This window comes from Uloborus diversus, chromosome 8, assembly GCF_026930045.1.
Source record: "Uloborus diversus isolate 005 chromosome 8, Udiv.v.3.1, whole genome shotgun sequence".
Classification (NCBI taxonomy): Eukaryota; Metazoa; Arthropoda; class Arachnida; order Araneae; family Uloboridae; genus Uloborus; species Uloborus diversus.
The window spans coordinates 2191229-2209192 of NC_072738.1; the positions used below are offsets into that span (position 1 = coordinate 2191229).

Below are 17964 nucleotides of genomic sequence, written 5' to 3' on the forward strand. Positions count from 1 at the left end.
AGAGGTACAGTTGCTCTTTTTGGAGTTCGAGAGACCACGTTTCGAATGCCACTTGAGACCTTTAGTCGCTTTTTTGGGCAAATTTCATGAATATAAAAGATTTTGAACAATGTTGAAATGAATATTTTTTCGTAAAACAAGTTAAACTAAAAAGAAGAAAATAAAATAATAGTTCAAAAAACTAAAAAAACACGCTTTCGTAGCAAAATGAACTAAAAGTGAAAAATAATCTTTGGATGATAGTAGTTGACCAATTAACTTCATTTTAATGTAATACGAAAAAGCGTGGGGGGCTTCTTATCAGTTGTCTTGAATTTCTTCCATTTGTTGTCCATGCAAAAATGCAAATAGACAGCACCCCACGGTTTTTTGTATTACATTAAAATTAAGTGATTGGTCAACTACTATCATCCAAAGATTATTTTTCACTTTTTAGTTCATTTTGCTACGAAAGCGTGTTTTTTTAGTTTTTTAAACTATTATTTTATTAACTTTGAGGATACCAATGTTATCAAATTATTTGTTGTAATACGCGTAAAATTTGAAGAGTTGAGAAATTAAAGTTATGCTAAGTTAATGAGCAATATTGTTTATCAATGAAAGCGCTTTTGTGCAATTGCACCAAAAAAAGGTTGAGAGGCAGCCATTTCTTCAAGTTATGCAGATAGTGCGAAATGTACGCTATGAAGATGGCGATTCTTTAGATTACATAAGAGTAATACAAATACCTGAAAAACGCCCAATCAGTCAATTTGTTATTGCAGTAATCTATAGTTAATGGTGGTTGAAAGAGGTAAAGAAATAAATGCCGCAACTTAACACCTGCTTTTAAGCTTAGTGAATAAAAGTAATTTTTCATCGTGTTTATGGGAACCTTTATTTCCTACTAGCAAACATACACCATACCCAGCGTTGCCTGGGTCAGTAATAATATTGAGTAACAATTTATGCTTTCCTTTATTTATTTTTAGCTGTGCCCAGTGTTTTCACCCGTGTTTATAAGACAACAATGTATTAAAAAACTATTTTAAGTACATCACGCTATGATAGATATATGATACATAAAAAGTAAAAAAGTACACACCCTTATCCACAATGATGTTTTAAGGTAAATAAGAAAATCGAAAAAAAAAAATCAATAAAAAATAATTGAAAATTCTTGGTTCATGAATTAATTAATTTGTAAATGAGCCAGGTAATAAATGATGAAAATCTTCCCACCCGCAGCCGGTTTCGAACCCGAGTCCCTAGGGTTGCTGGCCAAACGCTTTATTGACTGAACTATTCGGTCAACAAAAGTTCAAGCTATTGATGCTACAGAAATGCATCCTGATTATTACTGATTTAATTTCAATTTATTGCTGCTCCACTCCTATTAGTCATAGAGTGATGTTATACAGCCTATAATCTTCCTCAATAAATGGACTATTCAACACAAAAATACTTTTTCAATTCGAACCAGTAGCCCCTGAGATTAGCGCGATCAAGTAAACAAACTTTTCAGCTTTATATTATTAGTATAGATAACATTATACCTAAAGATGTAAAATTTCTGGAAATTTTGAAGTGGTGGAAAAAACCGATTTTTTTCGGGGAAAACTGGAAAAAATTGAAAAATTTACTTTTTATGAATAAAAATAGGGTTTTTTAATAGCTCTGTGCTTCTTGGAACATATAAAGGGTTAAGCATTAAAAAATATATGCAATCCACACATCTTTTTCTGCTTGACAGAAATACACATAAAAGTAAATTTTTTCAATTTTTCCAGAGTGGAAATTAAACTCTTAGGAAAAAAACGTTTTTTTTTTCGTTTTTTTTCTGAAATTTTCCGGTTTTTTTCAGACTGTTTTCATCTCTAATTATGCCATAAACAGACTGAAGCCGATATTTTACCACAAAAGAAAAACGTGGAATGGAATGTTTTACCTCTTTCGGTAGTTTCTTAAATCACCGCAAGATAGCGTATTCAAGGTCTAGAATTTCAAATCAGTTATCATTACGCAAATATCAGCATTAAATAATTATGAATCAAATCCACAATAATCTTGATGTTTGAGTTTTCGATTCTCTCTTATTTCAGCAAAGGAAGCGTCGCTGACGGACATCCCCATGCGAATCTTCCGTTTCCTCATTCCGAAAAAAGACAGCAACTTCGGTCGGCATTTCAGGTATTAACGGAAGCTTAACGGCGGAATACGTAAGTTAAGACTCATTCATTTTCTGCAACCAATAACTGTAAAATAAGTATAGAGCTGAGCATTTTTTAATTTTTTTCTCAAGGGGAACCCTCATCTGTAACGTCCATTTTCTTTTCAAGGAACCCCTGATTTTTCTTCGATAAAATAGGTCAGAGGCGGCGATTCAGGGGAGGGGGGGGGGCAAGAGGGGCTACCACCCACGCACTTTTTATGGTTTATTTATTCATTTTATTTTCCAATTTATAAGCAAAGCTACAAACTATAAAAAAAGCAGAAATGTCAAAATTTTTAGAACATAATTATCTGTCTTACTTTATATCTGTTTACGAAACATTATTTAGCACAAGCAGTAACTTTTAGTTCATGGTTTTGATATTAGTAAATCAATTGCTTTACTTAAACACAAGCCATACTTGTTCAATGAAATTTTTACCAAGTGCTTTTGCCACCTCAAAATACTTTGAGGTAAATAATAGAAGTCTAATGATCTCTAAGTGTGTCTTCGGAGAAAGTTATTGTGTGCAAAGTTCATCAAAATCTCAATAAAAACGCGAGTTACGCTGTTAGATTTTACATTAATTACCACTCACTTGCTCTCAAAACTAGCCATAGCAAAATTTTGTACTTCTCTCTCTCTCTTTTTTCTCCATTTTTTTTTGCTGCCGCTAAAAGCCCTATGGCTTTTAGTTGACGTTTTTTTTTTGGCCATCCTCCCCCCCCCCTTTTCAGTCCCAATCGCTGCCTCTGCAATATGTTGTATGCAATATTCTGAAAATGGCTTTAAAAAAAACGGAAGTCATATGAAGTAATATTTATTGCTTTCAAAATGTAGCTTTCATATGTAAAAAAAATTTCTCAAATTATCTTTAATCAACTCGTTTTGAACAAAAGTTTAGCATTTGAATTTAAACGAGACGAGTAGCAAATACTTTACTATCGCAAATGTACTTAACCTTAGACTTCATGGAATGAAGTTGAATTTTTACGTCAATTTTAGTAAGTTTACTGTTTTTTTTTTTTGACTATGTAATTGCAGGTGTTAAAAGTTACAATACCCGCTTTTCGACACATAGAAGAATATTCTTGTTTTAAATTGCACCGCAATTTCGATATCGGCTCTAATTTAAATTTCTTTTGCAAAGTTGAATTAAATGTGGTTTTAATAAAACGTAGTCAAAAGTCATACGAAGACAATAAATTGGTTTCTAATGCGCAGTGCATCTTGACATTTCCTCTGCTATTTGTTTGAAAACAAAAAGCTTCCCTTAAATCAATACATACCTGATGTGGTACATTTGGGATATAAAGGAAACGTTTATCAACATGAAATATCGAGTTTCTGAAAAAAGTTCTTTTTTTCGTTTCGGCCTAGTACAAATCAGTCCGACTCCGACTCCGTAAGCACTGGCCAAAGTTGCGAAATTTCAGGGAAAATGACCGATTTTGACTCCGACATTTGAAATTTAAACCTTAGACTCCTGACTCTGACTCATTTACCGCAAAATGAGTTCGACTCCAGCTCCACGACACCAATGCCCTGGTTCTTACTGTGAAACAATGATTGTTGATATGATATGCTTTTATTTTCATTCAAAACTTTTAATTTATTTATTCTATTTTCGGCAGCATAAAACAGGGAGAAATTCGGAGTCATGTATGTTTTAACAGTAAGAGCTGTGCGGATGTTTTTTTTTTTCGTTGATCAGAACTATTTACTTTCAAGTGCACATTTAAAAAAAAAAATATTTTTATTATTTTGTAGCAACGGGGGAGGGGGATGAAGTGGTTTATTTTTACCCTAGAAAAAGATCATAGCAAACGATTTTTTTTGTTGACATAATGTATTTATGACGAGTTTTTTTTATTTCTTTTTCTTTTAACAATTCAAGTTTTTTTTTTTTTTTCTATGGGGAAAAATATATTAGCTGCATTCTCTAACTAGTCCAGACAGAGAGACTTTCAGCTTTATTATTAGTAAAGATAAAGATTATTTTAGTTTTAATGCTAATGTAATTTGGATTTAATTGGTTTTTAAGGCCTTTTATTTGAATTTTACTCATGGATAGCCTGTTTTTAATCTCAATATATAGATCATTGCAGCAAGCATTGAAGTTAACCTCTACAGTCGAAAAAAAAAAAAACATCGGTCCCATGACTTGCATTGCGTCCCCCTCAGAGAAAAAAACGAGGATTTGTACTCGTATGCTATCAAGAAAAGCACTTTTCCTGTGTCAAAGTAATTTAAATTTAATAGTGATACAAAAATATCAGATTCCGAGGAGAGTTTCTTTTGGCCTGCAGGAACAGATTAAAAAACTAGAATTTCCTTATTTGGAAAATACGTTTTGTCCCCACTTGAAAAGGGTCAATTTGCCGCCCCTAGAAAATGCCGCACGGGGCGGACCGCCCCTTCCAAGCTACGCCACTGCCCTGGAGCCGCCCCTGTATGCGAATACTCAAGCAGAAAGAAATTTTATTCTTTACGTTTCCGCTTATTCAGAGGTTTTTGTTTGTTTTTTCCTTTCTCGTTCTTTTTATTCTGTTAAATATAGTAAATAGAATGAACGTGTTTATTCAGCGTTAACTAACAGGTGTAAGCTGAAAAGCAATTTATTTTTTCAAGTAAAATGAGGTATGCTTGTTAAAAAAATTTCGTTATAGCTATTCTGTTCTTCTTCTATAGCTATTATTTCTGTGACAAAAAGTTAAATGATACTGCGTAAAATGTGAGGGGGAATCGAAGCTATTACGTTATAGACATACATTTGCTATATATGGCTTCGCTATTAACAGGCTGGACTGTATTTATATTTATGGGGGGGACAAAACGCACAAAATATGTTTGTATGTGTAATGACACCATGGCTGATATGCCAACTGTTACCAAAAAAAAAAAAAAACTAGGTTCTGGAACATTCATTTCAAAAAAATTTCATTCCTTATTAATAATGATTGTTGCAAATTTTGAGACAGAAGACATTAAGACTGAAGCAATGACAACAGCAATTCTTGGTTTGTAATTTACCATCCTTTCTCGTGTTTTTCCATTTTTTCTCGAAAAATATTAAAGATTTAAAAAAATTTTATTCGTGTTCTGCCCTTGAGATTCATTTCAGTATCACGTGTGGTCTTCGGGTGAAGAAAGTTTGGGCCCCAGACAATTTTTTTGTCGTTATATTTCCGGTGTATTTCACCTTTCGGAAAAGTTGTTCCTTGAAGCACATAAAATAGTGTCTTTTCTGCATTTGAGTATAGCATCAGATGAAAACCGAGAAAACTTCTGTCCGGAAAATAAATGGGTGTTGGCGGACGTGCCACAGCCATTGAGAGGAGGTAAAAGGGATGGAGTGAAGACTTTCATTCGTGACCTAAAGACCTTAAGTCACGTGATAGGTTTTAAAACAAAGCGTTGGAAGAAATCAGGTTTCTTTCGCTAGTTTCATGCAAAACGCGTCAACCATTCGTCGTCGTTGCTGAGTCATGTTACTTGGTGTCTTTGCCTCAGTTTTTGCTAAACCAATGATTGGACTTGCTCCTTCCTTTCCTGCTCTATTGTCACAACAGCCTTCTTGTTTCTTCAAGTTTTGAACTCGGGGGTTTTTTTTTTGGAGTTACAGCATAGAATAGGGGTACATCGGTGCTTGTTTTCTTTCTAGCGTGGCGGGGAAAAAAAATCCTTTCGATCGCGATTATCTACTACATAGAATTAATGGTAGCTGTACATCTTACAAAAGAAAAAAATATTTTCCTCTAAAACAGTCGTTTTTCATTTATGTACCTTTTTTGTGGTTCATAATAGTTACTCTGCTACAGCCATTTTGAAAATAAAATAAACAATTGCATGAAGTCTGAGCGGTACCATTTTTACTTCCTTTTACAAAAAAGGAAGTATTGTATTCGCAAAAAAGTTTTCACCCAAAAATCGGCCTTAATTTCCATTTTGCTCACCCTCAAATGAATGTTGAGTTTTTTTTTCAACCCGACCACACGTGGATATGTGCCTAGGAACGTACAGATACCCGAAATATCCATTTTGACGATCCCCGAGTTAATTACAACGAGTTTTCTCGTGATGTCTGTATGTACGTATGTATGTGCGTATGTAAGTATGTATGTCGCATAACTCAAGAACGGAATGTCCTAGAAAGTTGAAATTTGGTATGTAGACTCCTAGTGGGGTCTAGTTGTGCACCTTCCTTTTCGGTTGCATTCGTCTGCTCCAAAAGGGGTCTTTTGCCCCTTTTTGGGGGGAAATCATGGTTAATTTCGATGTAAACTCAAGTGGTGTTATAATTTGTCGGATACTTGGCGATGTATCGCCAGTTTTTTGGTCGCCAAGTTTTTTCGCCAACTTGGTGACAAAACCCAACTTTAGCGATTTTTAAAATTTTTTTTTTTAAATCTGGTTTTAATTTGGCCACTGTTGGTGATATTTAAAGAGTAAACTTTTGAATCGTATTAAATCTGCCAATGAGAAAATGACATTAAATTGGAGTAAAAGGAAGTCATATGATGCACACATCAGCTCGTTTGGGATCAGTTAGCCATTTTGAATTTTGCAGTCGACAAACAAGGTGACGCTTATTTTATTTATAGCTTATTCTTTTTTTTCTGATACGGTTAGATTTAGTTAGAAACTAAATGGGGGTTATTTCACACCTATACATGTACCAATAACTAATATTAAAAAAAAAAGACTAGTGCACTACAGAACATACTCATCAAGCACATGTTTTACAATATTTTCTCAATTACTGTGTGTTTTGATATCACAATACCGAAGGGCAATCAATTATTTTTTAAGACTTGCCCCCTGCGATGGGTTGGTTACGGAGACGCAGAGAGTCAAGGCAGGCCCCTTCTCAGTTATGTCTCCGGGCCCATCCCGCCCCCCTAAAAAAGAAAAAAAGAAAAGAAACGAGATTAAAGAAAAAAAGGAAGGGGAGAAATAAAAAAGGGGGGGGAGAAAAAAGGGAAAAAAGAAAAAAAAAGGAGGGGGAGGGGAATCAAAACTGCTTGCTAGAAAACAAGTAACTCTATTTTACGTGCCATAGCAATCAATACCAAAATAGTAAATTTTACAAATCTTTGCGTTTTCTCTTATTCGAAGTCCCCAGTCACATTTTCTTCCTTTTCTCTTCCCTTCTTTCCTTTCTTTTTTTACGTTAATGTCGCCGGGCCCTCCCAAGGCCCGGGCCCCTAGTTTCCGACTAGGCTGACATGGTCTCTCGTCGGGCCTGGTTGATTAAAGCATCTTTGGTGGGGGTACTTTGGGAGCTTCGCTACCTTCTTGCCACCTGCGGCGGTGGTACAATAGTTAATGGGCAGTACATTAATTTTCAGAGCGGCATTCCTGTAATTTGACCCATATTTGCTGGAGCCTCACCAAGTTCCGAACAAGCCTTTAATATTCCATAAACGGAAAGGAAGAGGCAATTCAAAATTATTCAGAAAACGCACCTTAGTTCTTCCGCTTCCGCTAGAAACAGGCAATCTGCCAACGTCGAAAGGATAAGCAAACCAGGGGTGCCCACTAGAGTGGTTCAAAAAAACTTTTTTCAGCTAGAGTCCAGGACACCCCCTATTTTTTTAGACTTACTAATAATATTATGCTGTAAAAGTTTTAGCTTCTTACTCAAATTTTAAGAGGTTGCTCTATGACCCCTTAATTTAACATTAGCTGTAGCATAGAAAATGTCACAAATTTAGAAACAATTTCCCTAGCTATTTTTTGTAAAAAAAATATATATATATATATATTTGTAATGTACAGGGTGGTTATAAAATAACGCGAGGTGTTAAGAGCCTTCTAGCAAGTGAAGTATTGGACGAAACATTGCCAAATTTCATGGGCGTACATAGCAGACCATGCGATTTCGATTTCTACCATAAAAAATAGTATCAAAAGTCACCAGGGGGGGGGGGATTTGGCCTTGCAAAAGCGTATTACTTGCGAATACTGAAGAATTAAATGCCAAAAAATGCAGCACACATGAAGTGTTTTGCTACAAATAATTGTTGCTAATAAATGAGGTTCAATAAAACCAACAAGAAATTTCAATTTGTAACCAGAGAAGAATTTTACCAAAAGTCTTCAGGAAGAAATTTCGGCGCGGCAGCAAGGATTTCTTTCTGAATAATATTCATGTAAGATGGTGCACCACCCCATGTTGGGTTTTAGGTACTGAGAGTATGGCGGCAACATTTCTTTGATACCAGTTTTATTAGTCATGCATTTCCTACGGTATGGAGACCGTGGTGTCGCCCAATCTTTCACCTTGTGATTTTTAACCATGGTGATTTCGTAACGGTGTTGTGTATCTGCGACATGTTCCCGATATCGCAACTTTCAAAGCTAGAAAAATGTTACAGGTAGGCGAAATTAATCCCCTCCCCCAGAGGGGTGGCAAATTTTGCGCAATTATGCAGTACCTGGAAAATCTCGATGTTGGTCATATTGAACCTCATTTGTTGGAAAAACTCATATTTTGTGAATAAAATTAATGCATATTTTATCAGTTAGCATTTACTATTTCAATAGTCACAGTAATACACTCTTGCAGCACCAAAATTCCACCTGGTGGTGACTTTTGGTACTATTTCTTTTTATTGTAGAAATCGAAATCTCATGGTCTGCTATGTACGCCCATGAAACTTGGCAATGTTTCGTCCAATACTTCACTTACTAGACGACTCTGAACATCACGTTATTTTATAACCACCCAGTGTATGCATGTTACTAGTGTATATTATAATATGTAGCATTGTTTTTTCAGATCAACGTATTTTCTTAACCCCCCTCCCCATACCAATGAAGCTTGGGAGAGGGGGTTGAGCACCCTCTTTCAGTTGAAATACGATGCTAAAATTCTTCCAGTATCTTACTATCCACAAGTCTAAAAATATGGAGGGGTGTCCTGTTATGTAGGAGAAACTTTTTTCTTTTGCATGTATTTTTGAACTACATTAGTTCAGAACCTAGGGGGGTGGTCATGGCGCAGACTGCGCCATTGAAATTTTTAGAGGGGCTGTTTTGAAGGGCATTATTTTCAATTTTTTTTGGGGGGGGGAGGCTTTTGCTTTCTTTTTTGGGGGGAGACTCTGCAATATTGAGGGAGACCCTTGGCACCCTTGTCCTTATTATTAAGGCCCTATTATTATTGGCACCCTTGCCCTTATTATTATTAAGGGCACCCTTGCCCTTAGGGTGGGGATGGGCAGCACCCCTGAGCAAACTATCGTTACATTTCTGAGGAAGACCGTGGGGAGGAAAAAAAATTTAATTATCTCTCCGCCAATTGAAGTTCTACAATTTTGCAACCTAGACAAACACGTCGCCTAAAAAATTTAGAATCAATCGATACTATCGATGGTCAGTTCCCTGTCCTTCACCAGGAGCATCAATGACATACATCGATAGATAGATACATACATAGATTGAAACACACGCCTTTAAATAAGTAAGATAATACAGTTCATGATCTATGAACCCGAGAGTTGGGGCTGGCTAAAGAAAGAGGGAACAAGAAGCTTTCCTAGGAGCGTTCCAATAGAGTTTTTCTTACCGGACCTAATGCTTAATGTTTTTTTTATTATACAGATACCCACTAAATCATGAAGTTCGTTCACGTCACCCTCCTCGTTCTAATCGTCTCGGATGTTTTATCTTTGGCAGTCCCTAATAAGGATGTCAACATGATTACAGAGACATCCACTAACCACTTAAGAGTCAAGCGACAGGTACGCAGGGGTCGTTCGTCAGGATTCTGCAACATTTTCGGCTGTAACTGCACACCACCCAGAGGAGCCAGGTGCTGCAGAGGATATCGATGGGAACAAAGAAATAGGAGGTGCCGCAGGAGAGGTTGAAAGATGAGTCAAATATGTTCTACAGACGATTCAGTGTACGAATGACTTGGAAATAAAGTCTCTTTTTTTTTTCAAACCGAAAGCGTCCATTCACTGAATAATTCGTAATCAGAGTGGTAACGTAATCGATTGCCATTGAGTTTCGGCAGCAACCTTTAGTCTAGGTGATCCTATTTCAAGCCCTGAAATGGTCCGCTAAATATGAAACACAAGAAGCAGTTATAACGAGGCAATGATGACAACGATTTTCTTGACTGATTCTGTACCCGTAAAAAGAAGACGCTAAGCATTACATGAAATACACCGCCAGCTCAGTCAATTCCAGCCGAGGACTGCAGTTTCGTGCTTATTAGTACTAGTCAGTCCGGCATAGGAAAGTGACTGAGCTGGAGATGGAAAACCTCTTAAGGAAGCCAAGAGAGCCAAACAAACTGGTAGCTAATACAGAATTAGCTCTGACCAGACGAGTGACCGAAGCAATGGTTCGGTTCAACTCAAATATTGAAGGCAAGGCAGGTATATTCAGTAAGTTATCACCCTTTAGCCAGGGCCTAAGGCAGAAAAACATGAAATACACCGCCAGCTCAGTCAATTCCAGCCGAGGACTGCAGTTTCGTGCTTATTAGCACTCACCAGTCTGGCATAGGAGTGACTGACCTGGAGGTAGAAAACCTCTTAAGGAAGCCAAGAGAGCCAAACAGACTGGTAGCGAATACAGAATTAGCTCTGACCAGCCGAGTGACCGAAGCAATGGTTAGGTTCAACATTTTCAACTCAAAGCATTAATTGGTGGTCTAAAACGAAAAGTACCCCCAGGAAACCCTAATAAAAACTGAGGCACTGAGGAGGGATTTTAAGAAAAAGTACTTATTGCAAGTCTTAACACGTTTCAAGACAAAGCTTAATTTTCTGAGCCGCGCTAAAGCTCGATTAGTAGTCACTTTACCTGCATACGAACTACAGTCTGTATCAACGTATCGAAATAGCAAGAAGCGTTCCCCGCTGAATTATTTTCTTGCAGTAGGAATGCTATTTATTTTACGTTACATGTATATGTAATGGATTGGTCTAATTTTTCGATACTAGCAGATCCTCCGGACAGGGCACGAGCTCTGGTCCAGTTGAGTAACAGGCAAATTCTCTGCCGATTGAGCTTCTCAGCTCTATTGGTGACAACGAAAGGTAAACTTATTAATTTAACCGAACTACTAAGTCTAGTGCTTTTAGAAATTTTTTTTTTTTTTGACAGAAAATACAACTTTTAGAATATGGGTTCATTTTTCGTCATTAGCAGGCACGATAAATTTTAAAATGAGGGGGGGGGGGGAAATCATGAAATTTGATCCGGAAATAAAAAAAACCTCATGTAGCGACAGATAAAAAGGCTACAGAAATATAATATATATAAGATTGCGCTTCAGTCGAATCATCCCACACACATGGAGTTCTTTCTGTATTACCATTAAATGCTTTTACTTCAAAACTACCCCCAGTGCTTTCAGACCTGCCATAAGCACCTCCCGTTTCCAACAAACAAGTAACAGTAAATGTTTTCTTTTCTGTACAGGTATCCATCCAATCAATCATGAAGTTCGTTCATGTCATCCTCCTCGTTCTAATAGTCTCGGGTGTCTTATCCTCCTCAGTCTCTAACAAGGACGCCGACACGATTGCAGAGACATCCATCAACCACTTAAGATTTAAGCGACAGGGCGGTGGGACTGCTGGACAAGCGTCAGGATTCTGCAACATTTTCGGATGCAACTGCACACCACCTAGAGGAGCTAGGTGCTGCAGAGGATATCGCTGGGATCGAAGGAGCAGGAGGTGCCGCAGAAGGAGTTAGACGACGAGGCAATCATGTTCTGCAGACGATTCGATTGTACTAATAATAACCGATTGCCTAAAAATAAAGGTTTGCTTTTGGAATCGAAAGTTTTTTAACTTTCCGGTACTTAAGGGGTCTAAGGACCCTTAACCTTCAAAATGTTTGATTTTCTGGAACAAATATATGTTATGGCTAATTTAAATCTGAACAATTTTATACCTTATTTATTACCATAGGCAAAAAACTTTTCAAGTTATCGAAAAAATGCGTATACTTTCCCCACAGAGATTTATGTTAACAGCAGCTGTTTAAGCCTCTTTTTCTCAGGTTGCGTTTTCTCAGGTTTCTCGTTTTGCGCGCATTATATATACCTCAAAAAGTTTCTTATATATTTAAGTAAAACTTTTTGTGCATGCTTGTCTGGTTTAGTTTTATGATCTGAACCTAAATTTATTTATTTTTTAAAAATTATTTAATTTATTTATGAAATTTTATAAGTTAATATCAAAATTTTCCAAAATTTTGGGGGAAAATATTTTTTTATTTTAATATTAACTTTTATTTTTAGTTAAAATTTAGGTTCAGATCATAAAAATAAACCAGACAAACATGCATGAAAAGTTTTGCGGAAATATATAACAAACTTTCTAAGATATCATGCGCGCAAAACGAGAAACCGGCACTTGAGAAAAAGAGACTTAAACAGCTGCTGTTAGCATAAATCTCTACGTTGGAAAGGTTACGCATTTTTACCATAACTTGAAAAGTTTTTGGTGTATGGTAATAAATAAGGTATCAAATTGTTCAGAATTAAATTATGCATAACATATAACAGAAAATTGAAAAATTTGAAGGTTAAGGGTCCTTAGACCCCATAACAATCGAGTGTCATACAGTTAGGAGAGGAGGAACTGCAATTCTCAATACTCTATGGAAGCAAGCTGACCAGGGACCACTTCTCCCACACCGTGTGGAAGTGGGTAATCGTAGAACCTCTATAACTGGAGAGGCCGACCATCCGCCATGTTGGAGCAGGCGTACTTATCGCACAACAGGGAAATCTTTACTAATAATAAAGCTGAATGTCCCTCTGTCTGTCAGGATATCTGTCAGGATCTTTGTGACGCGCATAGCGCCTAGACCGTTCGGCCAATTTTCATGAAATTAGGCACAAAGTTAGTTTGTAGCATGGGGATGTGCACCACGAAGCGATTTTTCGAAAATTCGATGTGGTTTAGTTTCTATTGCAATTTTAAGAACAGAAATATCATAAGATGGACGAGTAAATTACGAAATTATCATAACGTGGAACCGTAACATGGGCACAATCCAATTGGCGAGATACGAAATTATCATAACGTGGAACCGTAACATGGGCACAAGCCAATTGGCGAGATACGAAATTATCATAACGTGGAACCGTAACATGGGCACAATCCAATTGGCGAGATACGAAATTATCATAACGTGGAACCGTAACATGGGCACAAGCCAATTGGCGAGATACGAAATTATCATAACGTGGAACCGTAACATGGGTACAAGCCAATTGGCGAGAAAATTCACCATACATTATTTGTAAATATGCAGGCGAACCAAAAGACCTTTTAATTTTTCTATTACGGGCAAAGCCGTGCGGGCACCACTAGTACAGAATAAAAGACATTCCGTAGAACACTTCAACACGTTAGCAAAGATTACAGAGCGTTTATAACGTAACGATAGTAAAATCATGAGAAATAAATCGATATTACCCTCACAACAAGCGAGCTCCATTTCCAGGATGCCAGTCACTTCGTCGGCTATTAATGATCCATTTCTTTCTTCTTTCTGCATCTGCTGGAAATCTGAAGAGCTGAAATCCTTTCTTGTGGTGCTGTTTGCACAATTAACAGACGAACAACCACCCGTTTGACTTCAATTTAACATATGCTGAAGAAATGTAAACATCAGCAGCAATGCTATCGCTGCGAAGCACTGGATCCAGTTTGCTCCAAAATGGAGGATGCGTCGGCGCTTCCACTAAAGGGGCCTTAGGTAATCCTTAAGTTTTTGCGTCAAAAGTAGGGAGATGGGGAGAAAAGTGATACAGAGTCAGTTATTGAGAGTAACTGGCAAATTGTTTCTTTCATGTCAACCAATGCTAACTATTTTTTCAGGAAGAGAGAACTACTTTTCACTGACTGAATTTTGTCGACATTTTTGCTGATACTAATACGTTTCCAACGGTTTATCTCCAGTTTCGCGGACATTTCAAATTTTCTCCCCCTTATTAATATACGAGGGCAAATGAAAAAGTCTCTGCGCCTAGTTTGTTTTAGCCAAAACATGACTGTGAATACAAAGCAAGATGACGGTTGTTCTTCAGACGTCCATATGAGCAGCGAAGTATTATTCGTTTTGTATATTCACAGGGGCACCTACAGTCCAGACCTTGCCCTAATGATTTTCACGTTTTCGCTCCATTGAAGAAGTTTCTGGCAGGGCAGAGATTCATATGTGACGAAGAAACTAAGAACGCGGTCCGACGGTGGTTCCACAGGCAGCCAGAAGAATTTACCACAGGGGAATCTCTGATTTAGTGCTGCAATGGGACAAATGTCTGAACCGGCCGTGGTGACTATGTGGAGACATAAGGTTCGTTGTACACTACGTATATTTGTGAATACCTGTATCTACCTGTTTTTGGCGAATAAAAAACAGGCATAAAGACTTTTTGATCTTCCCTCGTATCAAAAAGTTAATGGAAACTGGAAAACAGGGAGGGAGAGGGGGAATTTCGTGTCGTCGAAATTGGGGAGACATCTTTCCAATAAAACATTTTCGGCTGTAACTGCCATCGAGAAGAGATAAAATGAAGGTAGTGAAGACTTTTTCCTTCATGAATCCAAGACCCCAAGTCACGTGATAGATTTTGAAGCAAAGCATTGGAAGAAATCAGGTTTCTTTCGCTTGTTTTACGCAAAAACGTGCCAACCATCCGTCGTTGTTGAATCCCGTGACTTGGGGTCTTTGGGTCAGCTTTTGCTAAACCAATGATCGGACTTACTCCCTCCATTTTAATTCCTGCTCTAAGGTAACTGCAGACCACCTAGAGGAGCCAGGTGCTGCAGAGGGTATCGCTGGGATAGAAGAAGGAGGAGGGGCTGCAGAAGGTGTTTAAAGACGAGGAAATCATGTTCTGTAGACGATTCGATTGTACTGATGCTCTTAAAATAAAGGTTTGCATTTGAAACCAACTGAATCTTTCGATCCCATGAAACCATCGTTTGCAGCTCCTGAGCCACTTTGGGTAACTACTAAGTGGATGGTCGACGTCTCTGTAGTCATACTGTCGTCCTTGTCAGGGAGCGTCAAGAATAAAACACCTGAGGTGGTTGTAACAAGGAGGATAACGTGAACTATTTTCATAACTAGTTCTATACCTGTAAAAAAAAAAAAAAAAAAACCGAGCTGATGTGTGCATCACATGACTTCCTTTTACTCCAATTTAATGTCATTTCCCCATTATTGGCAATTTTAATGTGATTCAATAGCTTACTCTCTAAATATCACCAACAGTGGGCAATCAAAACCAGATTTTAAAAAAAAGTCGCCAAGTTTGCCGTCACGTTGGCGACAAAACTTGGTTATAAAAAGACTGGCGATATATTGCCAAGTGTCCGCCAAATTATAACACCACTTGAGTTTACTTCGAAATTAACAATGATTTCCCTTCAAGAAGGGGCAAAACACGCCCTTAGGAACAACCGAATGTAACTAAAACAGAAGGTGCACAACTAGACCCCACTTGGAGTCTACGTACCAAATTTCAACTTTCTAGGACATACCGCTTTTGAGTTATGCGAGATACATACGCACATTCACACGTACATACAGACGTCACGAGAAAACTCGTTGTAATTAACTCGGGAATCGCCAAAAGGGATATTTCGGGTGTCTGTACGTTCCTAGGCATATATCCACTTGTGGTCAAGTCGAAAAAAAAAAAAAAAAAAACTCCAACATTCATTCGGGGGTGAACAAAATAGAAATGAATGTCGATTTTTGAGTGAAATTTTTTTCGCGAATACAATACTTCCTTTTTTGTAAAAGGAAGTACAAAAAAGAAGACACTAAGTATTAATCGGTTGTCTGGAACGAAACTCATCAACAGGAAAAATAATAAATGTGTGAGTTTTAGTCTGAAACGAGAACTGTTTATCCTAGATCCAAAATTAAAAGCACTGAGGATAGGTTTGAAGGAAAATTATTTATTGCACTCCCTCTAAATAGATGCTGAGCAAAAATCAGATAATCAACTAATAAAGGTTTAGTCAGTCAATGCAACTGACTGTAGGTCATACAGCTTTTTCACAGCACCGGTTTTGTTCTTTGACAGCTAATCTACAAAAACAGACACACACCTATTTAAAAAAAATTAATGCCAATCGAAAGTTTTTAATTAGTTGCTGGTGTTTTCTGATCTGCATCAAAGCGTTTCATATTTTTAATTCAATTCTTTCAATAATATTGCTTTTCAACTGAGACTTATGTATGTAAATAAAACAGAGAATATATATGTGTATATAAGTATGTTCTCTATACAAATCCAGTTTACGCCATATCTGGACCAAATTTGGGAGAGAGGTACTTGGGCACAGGGAAAGGAACGTAGGAAGTTTTTCGAGCGCCAAAAAATACCGAATTTTTATTTTAGGACAAAAAATTCTAATATGAGGGCGAAAAGATGCTCGCAAATATGGGGGAAATTGAAAAGATGAAATATCTACTCTGCGCTTAGCGCCACGTATCTAGTAATATTTTATCAATGTAGTTACACATGTAGTCCATTCCAGTCACGAAAAAAATACCGTCGAAGATTAAAGCATTTGATAATGCAAGTATTTTTTAAAAATTGATACTCTTGTTGTAATATTGGTTGAAAGTCAAAAGTTTTTAATATTATAAAATGATGAAATTCTGGTTATAAACATTTTAAATATTAATTCGGAGCTTCTAATATACGATGCTATACTTGTTTAGTTAATATTAAGTTTACTTATAATTTAAATATTTTACTCAAGTAGTCGAGTACATGGGGGGCAAAGTGAATGGGGCAAAGTAAAATTAGTTAATTTGGTTTACTCACTCAATCATTTACTAAAACAGTCACGTATTTCATTATTAATTAAATTACATTCCTACGTTTAGTATTTCACTTATTTTATTATTCATTCGCTCTTTTACTCACTTATTTATTCTTTTTCGTATATTAATTAATTAATTTAATCATTAATTTATTGTTCCATTTTCTTTTCATTTATTCATTAAAAATTACATTTACAAGTTCAATTGATCAAAAATACTCTTTATAATCAAAAAGAAAATATTTCGTTAGAAAAATATTTCTTTTTTCACTTTGCCAAAAAAAAAAAAAAAAAAGAAAAAGAAAAAAAAAAGGAAAAATTTTCCACTTTTTTTCGGGTTTAAAATTATTACAAAAATTAAAAAATAATGTTTCAATTAAAGTTTTTTTTATAAAGTACAATGTTCTTTCATTTTGTACAGTAATTTTCAAAACAAATTTCCAATTTCTTCATTTTGGTAAAAAGCTCAGTCACCTTAACAATTTCACTTTGCCTCACATTCCCCTACTTTTCCCGGAAACTTTAGTACTACAAATACATACCAAACAGTTCCACTATCTCCTCCAGATACTTCAGTTTTTCGCTTGCTATAAATCAAAAATCTGTAATGGTCATAAACAAGCTGGAGGTAGTAGATCTCTCATTGAAGCTGACACTAGCAGTTGAAATTAATTTAGGTGGCTTAGCGCGTAAAGCGGAGGTAAATGCTTTGGTAATAAGCTACAAGTTAGCGCCTCAAGATGGAACGGAACCAGCCTTACTCGCAATGCTTTATATTTCAACTGTGGAGTAATTTATCAAAAGCGAACAAATCCACTTTTTAGAATATTCATTTTATGACATTTTATAAATCTTTCAGATGACCTTTATCCAATCACTTACTCTCAAGAAGTCCAAACGTTTAAAATCCTTATTGATTATATGGTAATGTGTGGCTTT

At 36.6% G+C, this 17964-nt stretch overlaps 1 long non-coding RNA gene across 3 annotated transcripts in view; it reads left to right on the forward strand.

Annotated features, from left to right (window-relative positions):
• The window catches only part of LOC129227421 (uncharacterized), a 34407-nt gene that overhangs the window by 12566 nt on the left and 3877 nt on the right, over window positions 1-17964 (forward strand). For 2 of the 3 annotated variants that reach the window (XR_008580837.1, XR_008580836.1), the window contains exons 2-3: window positions 2082-2198; window positions 11636-11983. This is a non-coding gene — a long non-coding RNA (uncharacterized LOC129227421). The remainder of the gene's footprint in view (window positions 1-2081; window positions 2199-11635; window positions 11984-17964) is intronic. The other variant, XR_008580835.1, reaches the window with a different exon arrangement.